Source organism: Anabrus simplex, chromosome 1 (genome assembly GCF_040414725.1).
Source record: "Anabrus simplex isolate iqAnaSimp1 chromosome 1, ASM4041472v1, whole genome shotgun sequence".
Taxonomy (NCBI): domain Eukaryota; kingdom Metazoa; phylum Arthropoda; class Insecta; order Orthoptera; family Tettigoniidae; genus Anabrus; species Anabrus simplex.
The window spans coordinates 293380850-293393063 of record NC_090265.1 but is presented as its reverse complement, the minus strand read 5'-3'; positions in this window follow the sequence as shown (position 1 = coordinate 293393063).

Below are 12214 nucleotides of genomic sequence, written 5' to 3'. Positions count from 1 at the left end.
AGTTGAATTTCTACAAAGAAGTGTTTCTCCAGCAAGAAAACTTGCACTTAGACGCAGCACCAAGTGAGGAAAACGACACTGAAGGTCTTGATTTTGAACTTATGGACGATAACGATACAGACTACGTTGCTTGTGGCTACTTCTTTTTGAAAACACTTTCATTATATTTCAAAGACTAATTCTCAGACATTAACCTTCGTGGATATTTTTTCAACGTTTATTTAAGATAAATTTTCCAGCAAACAATGTTCGTTACCGATTTTTATTTTGCCAAATTATCGTGCAATCCTAAAGTGCCTCTTTTTTTGACATGGGAACTTGACTAGACTATGTGCCTGCGACTGTGTCAGAATAAAATAAAAGGAGAAAGTCTCCGTTAATAACAATTCATTTTAAATATAAATGTTTGGTTATTACATTTTCCCCATATGATTCCCGGCCTACTAGAATCAGGACTGGAACATTCCTGACATGGCCGGTTTTGCAGCCGATTTCTCACCCATTATGTTCACCTAGGTGTTTGCAAAGCGGAATAACTCCATATTTATTTATTTATTTATTTATTTTTTGGCTGCAAAATGAGCTAAAGCCAAATTTTAAATAAAAATATTGAGCTAACGTTTGAGCACAGATTTCACAGCTTCCATAAATTAAATATCTTATTCGTTAGTTATTGTGTAAAATAAAATTACGATTTAGATTAGCTGTGATAGTAGAAATCAGTTTTTTCCTCATTTACCAACATTCTCTCAAAATGGACTTGGCCCACTTTGCAAATGGGCAACTATTAGAAATAGATTTTGCAGACAGAGCAAAATGAACCAAGAATTAGGCTTTGACGGGGTTTCGTTTCAAAAATGAGAGAGAGAGAAAGATATTCCATCATTGTTGAAGAACACTTTTAGAAATTTTGCACGCTATGTACATGTGAAGTTTGGGTCAATTTCTGTTTGACATGCTGTCCAGATGCGTCACTTGGTTAACGCAAGGGAACAAGAGGGCTCTGTCGCAGGTTGTAGAGACATTATACCAGACCAAAGTAACTGTATTTGTAATTACCGCTATGGGCAGCTAGAATTAGTACAACAACTTTGTTAACTTCTGAACTTTCCGTCTTATTCAACAGCTAATATCTGTCAGGCACATCGTGAACGTTCCATTGTAATTTTACTCAATAATTTTCACATACAGTAAATCATAAATCATGGTCAAAAGCAGGGAGAGGGGTTTGAGTCGGATTTGGCGCTTGGTTGGAATATAAGACTGTCTGAGTAGGCCTATGTGAAGTCTGTCTGATATTATGATAGCATGTTCTGATGATTTAATCACGGAGATAAGATTAGATAAAGAAGTGAGTGGCGAGCATTGTAACTATTCTGGAATTGTTTTTCGATAATGCGTCCAGTTTGTATGTGAAAATCTTCTTGCTGGTGGAGGACGGGGATTATTGATTCGTGTGCTGTAAATGTTATATTAGGAATGGTGATCAGTGCTGGGGTGTGGTCAGAGCAAACAGGTACTTTATTTATGTTAGAACAGGCGAAGAGGAAAGGTGATGGAATAAATACATCTGGGGTAGAGTTGGAAGCGAGATAGGAGTTGGGAAATTAAATGATAAAAATGATTTAGATCAGTTACTGTGTAGGAGTCAATGTTAATATCAGCAAAGAAAAAAAATTCGAGTCTATATATTTGAGAATATTTAAAGGGGAGGAGTTCAGGGAGAAAGATAAAGATTTACAACTACTATTGATGAACTATTAGATAAAAATGTTGCGATTGTTAAGTGTGCAGAAAAATTATTAGGACACTTATAAAAACGCTGATTGGTTATTGTGAACTTATTAACTCCAACAGCCACGCCTCTTCGAGCTTCTCCTGATCTATCTGCTCTAAAAAATTATATTTGGTAAAGTGTGGCTGTTGTCTAGGGTTAGATACTTATCATTGAGCATAAAATCATCCCGATCACGCAGGGTGAAGTAAGTGCCCAGTAGAACACGATTGGATGGTAATAATATTAATAATGTTATTGTTTATACGTCCCACTAACTACTTCGACGGTTTTCGGTGACGCTGAGGTGCCGGAAATTTTTCCCACATGAGATATGTTACGTGCCAGTAAATCTATGAGAAGAGGCTGACGTAACCGGACTGAGCCAGGATCGAACCTGCAACTTGGGGTCAGAAGTCAGCACTTTAAACGCCTGAGCCACTCAGCCCGGCTATCGGATGTTATAGAAGGGACATTATCGTATTATGTCTTAAGGGGACTGCATTTAGTGGGGAAATGTGAAGTGCATTTTATTCCCCATGTATTCTCTCTCCATGTGGGTATTGAAAACCAATCGTGCGGCCATGTGGACTAATGATAGAAAAGGGATCGGTTGAAGGGAATAACGTTCCCGAGTATGATCGTTATAAAGCGAATTATATTCTCAGAACTAGGGCTTAGAAGGGTAGAGGAGGAAACAAGGGTTAGGAGGTCCTGAGAAATGACGGGTATCACATGTTTAGGTTGGGAGGGTTTGGGTGCGCTTTTCGTCATACATTTATAGGAGAAAGTGGCGTGGGGTAGGTTACGGTTAACGCCTTTAGGCGTGGCCTTATTAGAACGGGTAGCATCAAACTGGTCCGACCTTCAAAGCTATTTTGTTCCATAACGAAAGGTCGCGGTTGAACTGGTCCGAAAGGTTGTTAGCAGGTTGAGGCAGAAATTCCCGAATGAGTTACTAACCTAACCCCCATTCCTCAACAACTGCCTCATTTCTCTGGGCTCAGTGTGAGATTTCAGACAGTTTGAGTCAGGGGAGTAGCCAGGGGTGGGGGTTACTGATGGTCATACCCCCGCCATGGAATTAAAAAAAATAACAGAAACTGAGAATAAATAATAAACTTTCAGAGACATAATTGTAGAACCAACAGATCTGTAATTATATCAGTTTCCTTACAATGTTTGCACCTTCATTGTGTTCTACCATCATTTTGTAACTGTAAGCACCCTCCCCTATTGTCCGATTCTAGCCACGCTGCTGGTCTCAGTGCAGAGTAGTACTAGTACAAGTGTACAATGTTTCCCGTGTTAAGTAAGAAGGGCTTTAATTTAGTCATTTTTGAGTGATATAAATATTCAAAAGGTGTCAAGACATAGTCGGCTCTAATCTAAAGGCCTACATATATAGGCCTACGTTATTTGACAAAGGTGAAATGCTGCTACATACGGTATATTTACTTTATTGTCCTATTTTAGCGTCGAACCAGTTCGACCTCACCTCCTGTGCTAACAGTCGGACCAGTTCGACCTCACTAATTCGTTGATCTCCAAATTCCTATAACCATCGGAGCAATTCGACCAAACCCATTGGGACAGCTCGGAGTTGGATGCTCCTGAATGCAGATGGCACATATCTGTGGCCTGATGCATGGAGCACCTGGCGCATTGTAGCGCAAGCACTTGTCACACCGGATCTTGTAAGGCGGCGCCGAGTGGGACGGCTCCATACGGTGGCGGCGGCCATAGATAACAGTGCCATCTCTTAGCAGCACGCCAAGGGTGTTAACATCTGAATTCGGATTAGAGATGTTGGGCGCTGGGCGTTCCGTATTCGTATTACTTGTAGAGTTTGTGGCCCTCTAGCTGGAGTTGAGCGGCCACGTCGTCATCCGCCCAATCGACGTCATAAGCCGCCACAGAGGGTATTGGTGTGGGGCGAGATGGTCATGTCAACCGCTCTGACATGAAAGCCGAACTGTTCCACACTGACTGTTGAGACCGGATGGTTTTACGGTTTTGATATTGTAGTAGCAATCCCAGATTCGTTAAATTTTTATCTTGTAGTCTACATAGTTGATGGTGAAGCGTGTTATTATTTGATATATGGACCTGGGGTGTGAGTGTCGGGTTTTGGGGCATCATCAACTAAGCTACGCACATTAGTGGGCATGTAGACGTAGACAGTTGTGGCGACCGTGGTGGCAGATGGAATGGGGCCGTAATAATTTCCTCTGTAAAGTTCAGTAAGGTGATCCTAATGATGGCTCAATTCCTGATCTAGGTGAGCTGTACGTAAAACCAGTGGTAGTAGAGGCTTCTTCTAAACGGCGTTCTTTCCTGTCACTCTCATAGTGGCTTTGGAGATTATTCACGTACTGAATGTCTCGTTTATTTGATGCGTTCCGTCGTCCTTACAGGTGAGTTCGGCTGAGTCCAACGTGGCGATTCTTGACTCACCTTCTTGTTTGCGGAGTATCACGTTATTATTGCAGCATCCACAGAGTTGATTGTTTCGAGAGATATTGTAACAGTATTTTCCTGTACGTGTTCTTCACACGTTCACTTAACCAATGTCATAGAGAGAATGAAATTTCGTCTGCCAGTTCACACCTTTATACTTAAACAATCGCTTCAATCTTGCGAGTGCTGGACACTTCTTATTCATATTTTACTTTTTTACTTTGAACGACGGACTTGGACTGAGCGACCGCCTCTAGCCTACTTTATCTCATGTCCTCAGGACCTGTTCCAATTTTAAACTGCCGGTGTGACTTTTCCGAAGGGAACTCATTAGCTTTCTTTTTCCATGAAGTTAAGATTCTTATAAGAGAAATATGTTGCTTCGATCCAAACAATCATGCTGTTTATGAATATCGTGTGTTATTATGATCTTTTTACCATGTTATCCATATCGAGGTAGTGTCAGCAATTCAAATGTGCTGAGTTAGGGGGGCGGGGCAATGGTGCTAGTAGACTTCATCTTTAAGACATCCTATATTAGTATTTTAATATCTATTATCGGTTTTATCCTATACTTTTCCTTTTGTAACCTGATCTAGGAAATGAATTTTCCAAAAAACCTATATTATTTCTTGTTAATTTCTTACGTGTAAGTTAAGAGTTATTAAATTTTATTCGAATGTAGCAGAAATAATTTGATGCGAAATTTCTTTTACGACTATGTAATTTTTGCATCAATTGTATTCATTGCGTAATGTTCTTAAAACATTTTCAGTTGTTCACTTTCGTCTAATACTTTTTCAATAAATGTTTCGCTTTAAAAGCTTCTTTATTTGTTGCAATTATCCCGTTTTTCTATAATATTTATAGTGTACATTCCACGGACTCCCTTCCTTGCCCACCATGCCCTTGCTCCCACGGAGAGTTAAGACCTGCGCGCTTTTGCATGAAGTGGGCGAAGTGTAATTTGCTTTCTCACAATATCTACTCTACTGGTGGAACTAAGGCCTGATTCAATGAATGAGTTATGTACATTAATAAAAACCCGTTGAGAATGGTATAGTATAATCGTTACACTGTATTTCGTTTACTGTAGTCGGCAGGATAGGCCAGACTTGGCATTGTTATAGAATTGAACTACTTTATCAACTGACTGAATACACTTTAAATTGCAGGAGTCAATGGCTCTCCTCCAGAGAGCGAACCACTTTTAGTGCTAAGGTTGAGGATTGTTACCTAAAGTAGGATATGCATTGTATTTTATACTTAGCAGATTGTCATCATTTCCAGTGCCAATCTGTCTCTCCGTGAACTTTTCTTGTCCCGAATAGTATTTAGGTTAGGTATTTATAACATTTCATTATGAGAAATAAAATCATAGTGCTTACTACTGAAAGTGTATTTTGACTATCCGTTACAATATTGAAATGAAAGTATAAGGAATGCCATATTGTCTAAACTGACTAGAGAAACATAGAGATCTGCGAATAGTACTGTACATCCACGTCAACTTATTGCTTAAATCTGATAACGAAACTTCGAAATCTCTTTCATTTGTCACATAAAGTTTACTCGCTATAGAGTGAGTGAGTTAGCCAGTAGGAAAGAGTATTGCAACTGGTCTACGAAATAAGTTTACAGACTTGGATGTGGTTATTTTTTTTGGTGTGTACAAATAATTTCCACCAAAATTAGTGGCACAGAAATACTGAGTTAATAGACCAGGCAGTTCAAATAGCCTATGCAAGGACGACTTCTTTATATTATAAGTTTTCAAGAGATCACCGAGGATACACCTAGATGAGGTTTTCCCCCCTTACATTTATATGTTAAGGTAATAGCGGGAATGAGTGCCTATCGCCTCTGGTCACTCGGAGGATGGTCCTTCAAAAACCCGAATAGAGGTCATGCCTCAATTCTTACAAGGCTTCACCAGACTTGCCCTATGACAATGATGATCGGTGATCTGATGAAGCCTAGCTTTAATTTGAATTATAAATTTACAGTGGTGATACCCACAAGGGAGGAGTGGGCCGCGAATGATGGGGCCCGTCTTAAGTCTGGGGGCTGTACATGGTACACAGATGGCTCGCGGACGGAGACGGGCACAGGCGCCGGGGTCTGGGGGCCTAAGACAAGGCTCTCCCTTCCCATGGGTAAATATGCTACTGTTTTCCAGGCCGAAGTATACGCAATACTAGCCTGTGCTGTATATATATGGAATATGCCTGGACACAGAAGATGCATCACTATTTGCAGTGATAGCCAGGCAGCGCTAAAAGCACTATGTGCAGTTAAAACAACATCAAAACTGGTATGGGAATGCCAAAGGATGTTAGATCAGCTGTGTGAATTTAGCTCAGTTACCCTATTATGGGTCCCTGGGCACACAGGTATCAGTGGAAATGAAGAAGCTGACAAACTAGCGAAACAAGGCTCAAAAGGTTCTTTCACAGGACCAGAGCCTTTCCTGGAAGTGTCACTCCGAAGCGTGAGACTGGTAATATCCCAGTGGACAAACCAGTCTCACTTAGATATTTGGAAGAGGTTAACTATAGCAAGGCAGGCACGTGAACTTATCAAAGGGCCTAGCCAAAGTTATAAAAAGGTCCTAATGAATTTGAATAGGACCAGAATGAGAATGGTAGTTGGACTGTTGACAGGCCACAATACCTTACAGAGACACCTACACATCATGAAAATCACCCAGGATCCGATGTGTACAAGATGCGGTAAGGAGGAGGAGACATCCGCGCATGTGTTATGTCTGTGCGAGGCTCTTGCAAGCACTAGACATCGATACCTTGGCTCACATTTTGTGAGCCTGGAAGACATCAGGAATGCCAATATCCGGACACTGGTATCCTTTATAGGAGCACTAGGGCTGGACTAGGCAAACCCGTTTAAGGGGCACAAAGGGTCTTCATAGACCTACGTGTGGAGCTCTGCGAAGACAGGGCTCACCCATTTCTTATCTATCTATCTATCTATCTATCTACACCTAGATGAAGGATACTGGAGGAAATGAAAGTTTTTCATAGACTACCATTAGCTAAATTAAACTGGAACTATGAAGTAACATCCCCTTACCCATTAATTAAAATATCCAGATCTAACAGGATACGAGCTACATTTCTCAATGAGGCTTATGCCAATACTATTCAAATACGTATAACATCTCGTATTTTACGAAAAAAGATACGGACAGTTGTAACGTGTACATAAATTTTCACAACAACTCGTAATTTCAAAACGTTTTATAATTGTGACTGATTTCCCCCTCCATTTATCTGAAAAGGAAAAAACTGAATTTGACTTGACTGATGGTGGACGCCAGTAAAAAGTACATAATTTTCAATTCAATTCCGAATGGAGTGAGTTTTGCTACGGAGCACAACAATTATTTACTTTACAATTTATCACTGTATTGTGGTAGATACAATTTGCAAAAGGTAAATTGTTTTATGTAGTGAGAGTACTTACCAACTAACTTGATGCTAAATAAGGTGAGGACGCAAGTCCACACTTGTGCCATCTTCAGGCCAACTTGCACACTCAGCTGCTTGCCGTATTGAGCTCATGCGACTCTACTTGGAACACCCCTCGTCGTCTGCAACATAACAGAAGGAAAAAGTAATGAGAATGTAAAATAAATAAATAAATGTAAAAGAGTAAACAGCGTAAATACTACAGGGCCAAATGTATATGATAGAAATAAAAAATAAATACTGCTTTAGTTCTTTAGACCTATTAACAAAAACAGTTGGTTAGCCGTTTGTCTTCTGTGCCTTTTTTAAATAAGACATTAGTCTTATGGCGTCGATGGAAAAGGATAGGGCTAGGAGCGAAGAGGAAGCGGATGTGGACTTCATTAAGGTAAAGCCCAGCATTTTTCTGGAGTTAAAATGGGAAACCACGGAAAATCATCTTCAGGGCTGCCGACAGTGTGATTCGACCCCACTATCTCCCTAATTCAAGCTGTGATTAACATGGAGTAAATCCCTCAATCAGCGGGGATGTAAGCTGCTATCCTGGTATCTCGATAGTCGTCGGATGGAATTCAGTTAAGATGCATGTGTTATTTATGGCATGATATGTAAATTATGTTAAGGTACTAGGGCAGTGTAGATATAATTTTTAACGTCATGTAAAGTAAGCCTGACGGCATGTGTTTGTTTTAATTTGTTACTATGATAGATTCGGATACGAGAATAATGCATGTTTATTTTATTTTCATTTTGCTTTATGATTGGATGATTGGGAAAATGAGGGATTGATAGGATTAGTTGTTGTTTATTTACGCATTACTTAGTATAGGATATTCCGAGTTTTCCTTATATATATGCTAGAAGGGCTAGATTGACAGGTTCATCTTTATACAACGTTCAATACGTATTAGTTCATTTCATTTCGGTTATTCAGAGAGACAGGTATAGATATTCTGCATGACGCGTGTTTTTACGGAAGCTGACTGAAGGAGCTGCAGAACATCGTTGTTAAAATAAGATCTTTGAGTTAAGTTGGATTCTGGTTTGCCTGATGGTCTGTAAAGGACACGAACTGAGTCTCATAATGTGGAAGGCCAATGGGATTTATGAGAAATAATGAGATAAAGACTGCATGCTGAATTATAATGTATTGATGTAGGCTGATTGTATGCCTGACAAGAGAAAGAATATTGTGCAGATGTGTGTGCCTGCTAAGTGTCCTCTGAGTGTATATTGTGATCAGAATGGACAGTATTAATTCCAGACTATTGAGTCTGATGATATTCAATGGTAAAAGCATGCTAAGAAGGAATTAATATACGTGAGTTTCCGTGTAGCCGGCGAAAGGCGTTATCTCAAGGCAAGCTGATTTCTGGCCTGTGCTTATCTAGGCGTGAATGAGACGATATTTCCTTGTGACAGCCTCGGGAGACAGAATCCAAACTTTAGCATAGTGTTGAGTTCAACATTTCTTTTCAGTTCGTAATCTACCCGGCAGCACATGACGGAGCGCTCAAATGCAGCAGAAGGAGGCAATGTTGCCCATTGCTTTATTCGTGATATCAAGGGTTATTTATATGTTTTTCCCTTACAGGATGCTTTTTTACATTGTTATATGTGGTTGTATACCTTGTCTCGTTGTTTTAAAAGGGAACATCCCGAGTGCTGAAATATTGATGGTTTATCTAGTTCTGTCTAGATCTTTTGCAGTGAACCGTGATTCACATTAGAATCTGTGTAGCATTTAAGACTTTACTCGATATCCGATGTATATAGATGTGTTTAGTTTGATTATTTAAATTGTTGTAAATATAGTGTAGGATATGCCCCTAGTATTTTGCATAACTTACAAACCGTCCCATTGCGTCTTAATTATTTTCCTTTTCGTCGTAACTTTTCTTTATAATGTAACTTTTATTTAACGGTGGTATTTCGGCGACTCTCGTTTTAACTTAAATTTGGAAACCGTATCGTTGTGATGCGATAGTGTGTAACTCCATACGGAAATACCACATGTCAGTGTTTGCGTACACTTGTTGCCATACAATATAAACAATGGACTATAAGAAGAAGCTCAGTTTTGATGTATACAAGTGTTCTTTGTTGAACTTGATTTATGATTTCAAATTTTGTCTTATCATTCAAGTGACGTTTTAATTTCAATTTATTTTCTATATTTTGAATTCATTTTGACTTATTATTTTTCCTTGATTTAATTGTTTTCTCGTAATATGATCGGGGATATTCATCAATAAATCCATCTTACCCCCTATGATTGTTTCTCATTCGTGTTATACCTCCATTTTCTGTCATTGATTGATATTTTAGAGTAGAACTTCGACTTTTATCCTGACCCAACCGACAACCAACCCACACTCTGCCCAATGCTGAGTTAGTCGGATGTTCATACAGGAATGGAGGCATCGTCCTAGTGGGTATTTACCCCTGGGTACGGTACACCCACAGGTCTTACACATGCCAGCAATAATGACATAAAGTGCCACCATTGAGAAATCGACCATATCAGCCGGGGTCATACTGGAGATCATGAACCGGACACGCTATATTGATTCACCGGGTCAGCTTTTGCTAAACTAGCTTCAGTGTGTGTATGTGTATGTCCATCTTTTGTCCCGTTTCCCTACGGAGTCAGGTATGAAGTGAGATGAATCTTCGTAGCGATTCTGACCGGATGCCCTTCCTGACGTCACCCTCTGAGAGGGTGAAATCCGATGTTGGCACTCCAGTCGAATAGCACCAAGGTGTCTGCACAACGCTCAACGTCTCCATCCGACGAACGAATCGCCTCACTCCACATAAACACCGCGGAGAGTTTTCAGGCTTTTGGCACGCAATCTAGTGATTAGAAATTGCATACCACCACGTCCCCTACCATGCCGGCCAACATTCCGATGACGAATTTTCTTCCACCAACGGGACTCGAATCGCCTACCCATGGTGTCAATCATAGCCTTAACGATCATAGCCACCAGATGGGTGCTAAAGTAGCTTCAGTAGGTTAGGAGAAATAACGTTTGGTGACATTTTTGCATATGAACTAGGCCTAATTATGTAATATCGAATGTAACCCTTTCAAGAAGAAGTAGATATAGAAATTATTATTATTATTATTATTATTATTATTATTATTATTATTATTATTCCGAGGTATCTGTGGAACAGCAGAGGTGAAAGGAGGTGCGGGCTGGAATGGGTCTAACTACAAGTCCGAAAGATGAATTAAAAATTTAAATAAAGGTTATATTTTCAATAGACAACAGGATTTAACAAATTTTCACTAGGTGAAATAACAATGAAGAAAATCAGGTACAATGATAACTTAACAAACAAAAAGCACAAGTTAAGGGGTCCTTACAAATCCTGGGCTTCGAGCCCCAATTTCACAATCCTTGAGCTCTCAGCTCACAACCACAAAATACCAAAGGGCAGAAAGCCCCTAATTCAATGGAGCACTTGCTCCCACCTAGTAATGTGAAGCCTCCTAGAGGCACCTATCAAAATACCAGAAAGAGCTGACCCGCTCTCAATCTTTCAAGCCTATTAAAGGCAATACCAGACTTTACAAATAACTGCCATCAAGGCAGAACTTACAGATATTAACAGGGGTATCTCGTACCCAATCTACTGGGCCTTCGCAGGAAGGAAAACAAAACGGGTTAAGTTAATGGCCCAAGATACAAAGATGAATGGAGGCGAGTACTTGCACTCCTACATGAAAGCTTGTTAAAAACCTAAGTGGCGCTAGGCCGATTCATCAGGGGCTATTCCCACACTAGGGAGGCGACTCGTATAAGAAAATTTTAATAATTAGGAAGGAGAAGAAAATCGGTTATGAAAACGTAGTCACCTCATATCAAAATGCAGGGGAGCTCGAGAGGGTAAAGCACTCTCTATCCCCGATTTACAGTTAAAGTAACATGAATATTTTACATCGAAGTGGTTTAGGTTACATCAAAACGGTTTCGGACCTTCCCGGAGGATTAAACTGCTGAGCTAGCAAGAAAATAAAGATGTAAAACGGCCATTACCTTTTGAAGGGCTGCTGACAGATGAAAGAGGCGCTTCCCGCCTCCTGCTATTCTTCCATACACTAAGCTAGATGTTGTACGAGTGGCGGAGAGCCAGGAAAATCAGCAGTTTTTATACTCTCGGGGAAGATTCGAGACCTTTCATGAATGATTAAGACACACCCACAGTCGTTTATTGGTCGGCTGAAAGTTACAAGTCAAAAATGAAGAAGAAACCTGTGATTGGAGGGAAATGAATTACAGAAATTACTGATTGGGTAAATTCAAAACAGGCGGAAAGAAAGGATTAATATTGCCAACCCACCAACGAAAGAACTACATTTAGTAAAGACAACAACTTATGAATACAAAATATCTTCAAGAAAAGTTCCTTCACTTCGCACCAGGTGCATGATCATAGTTTTTGGTAGAGACATCTGTGAGAGAATGTCCACACTTCTTGA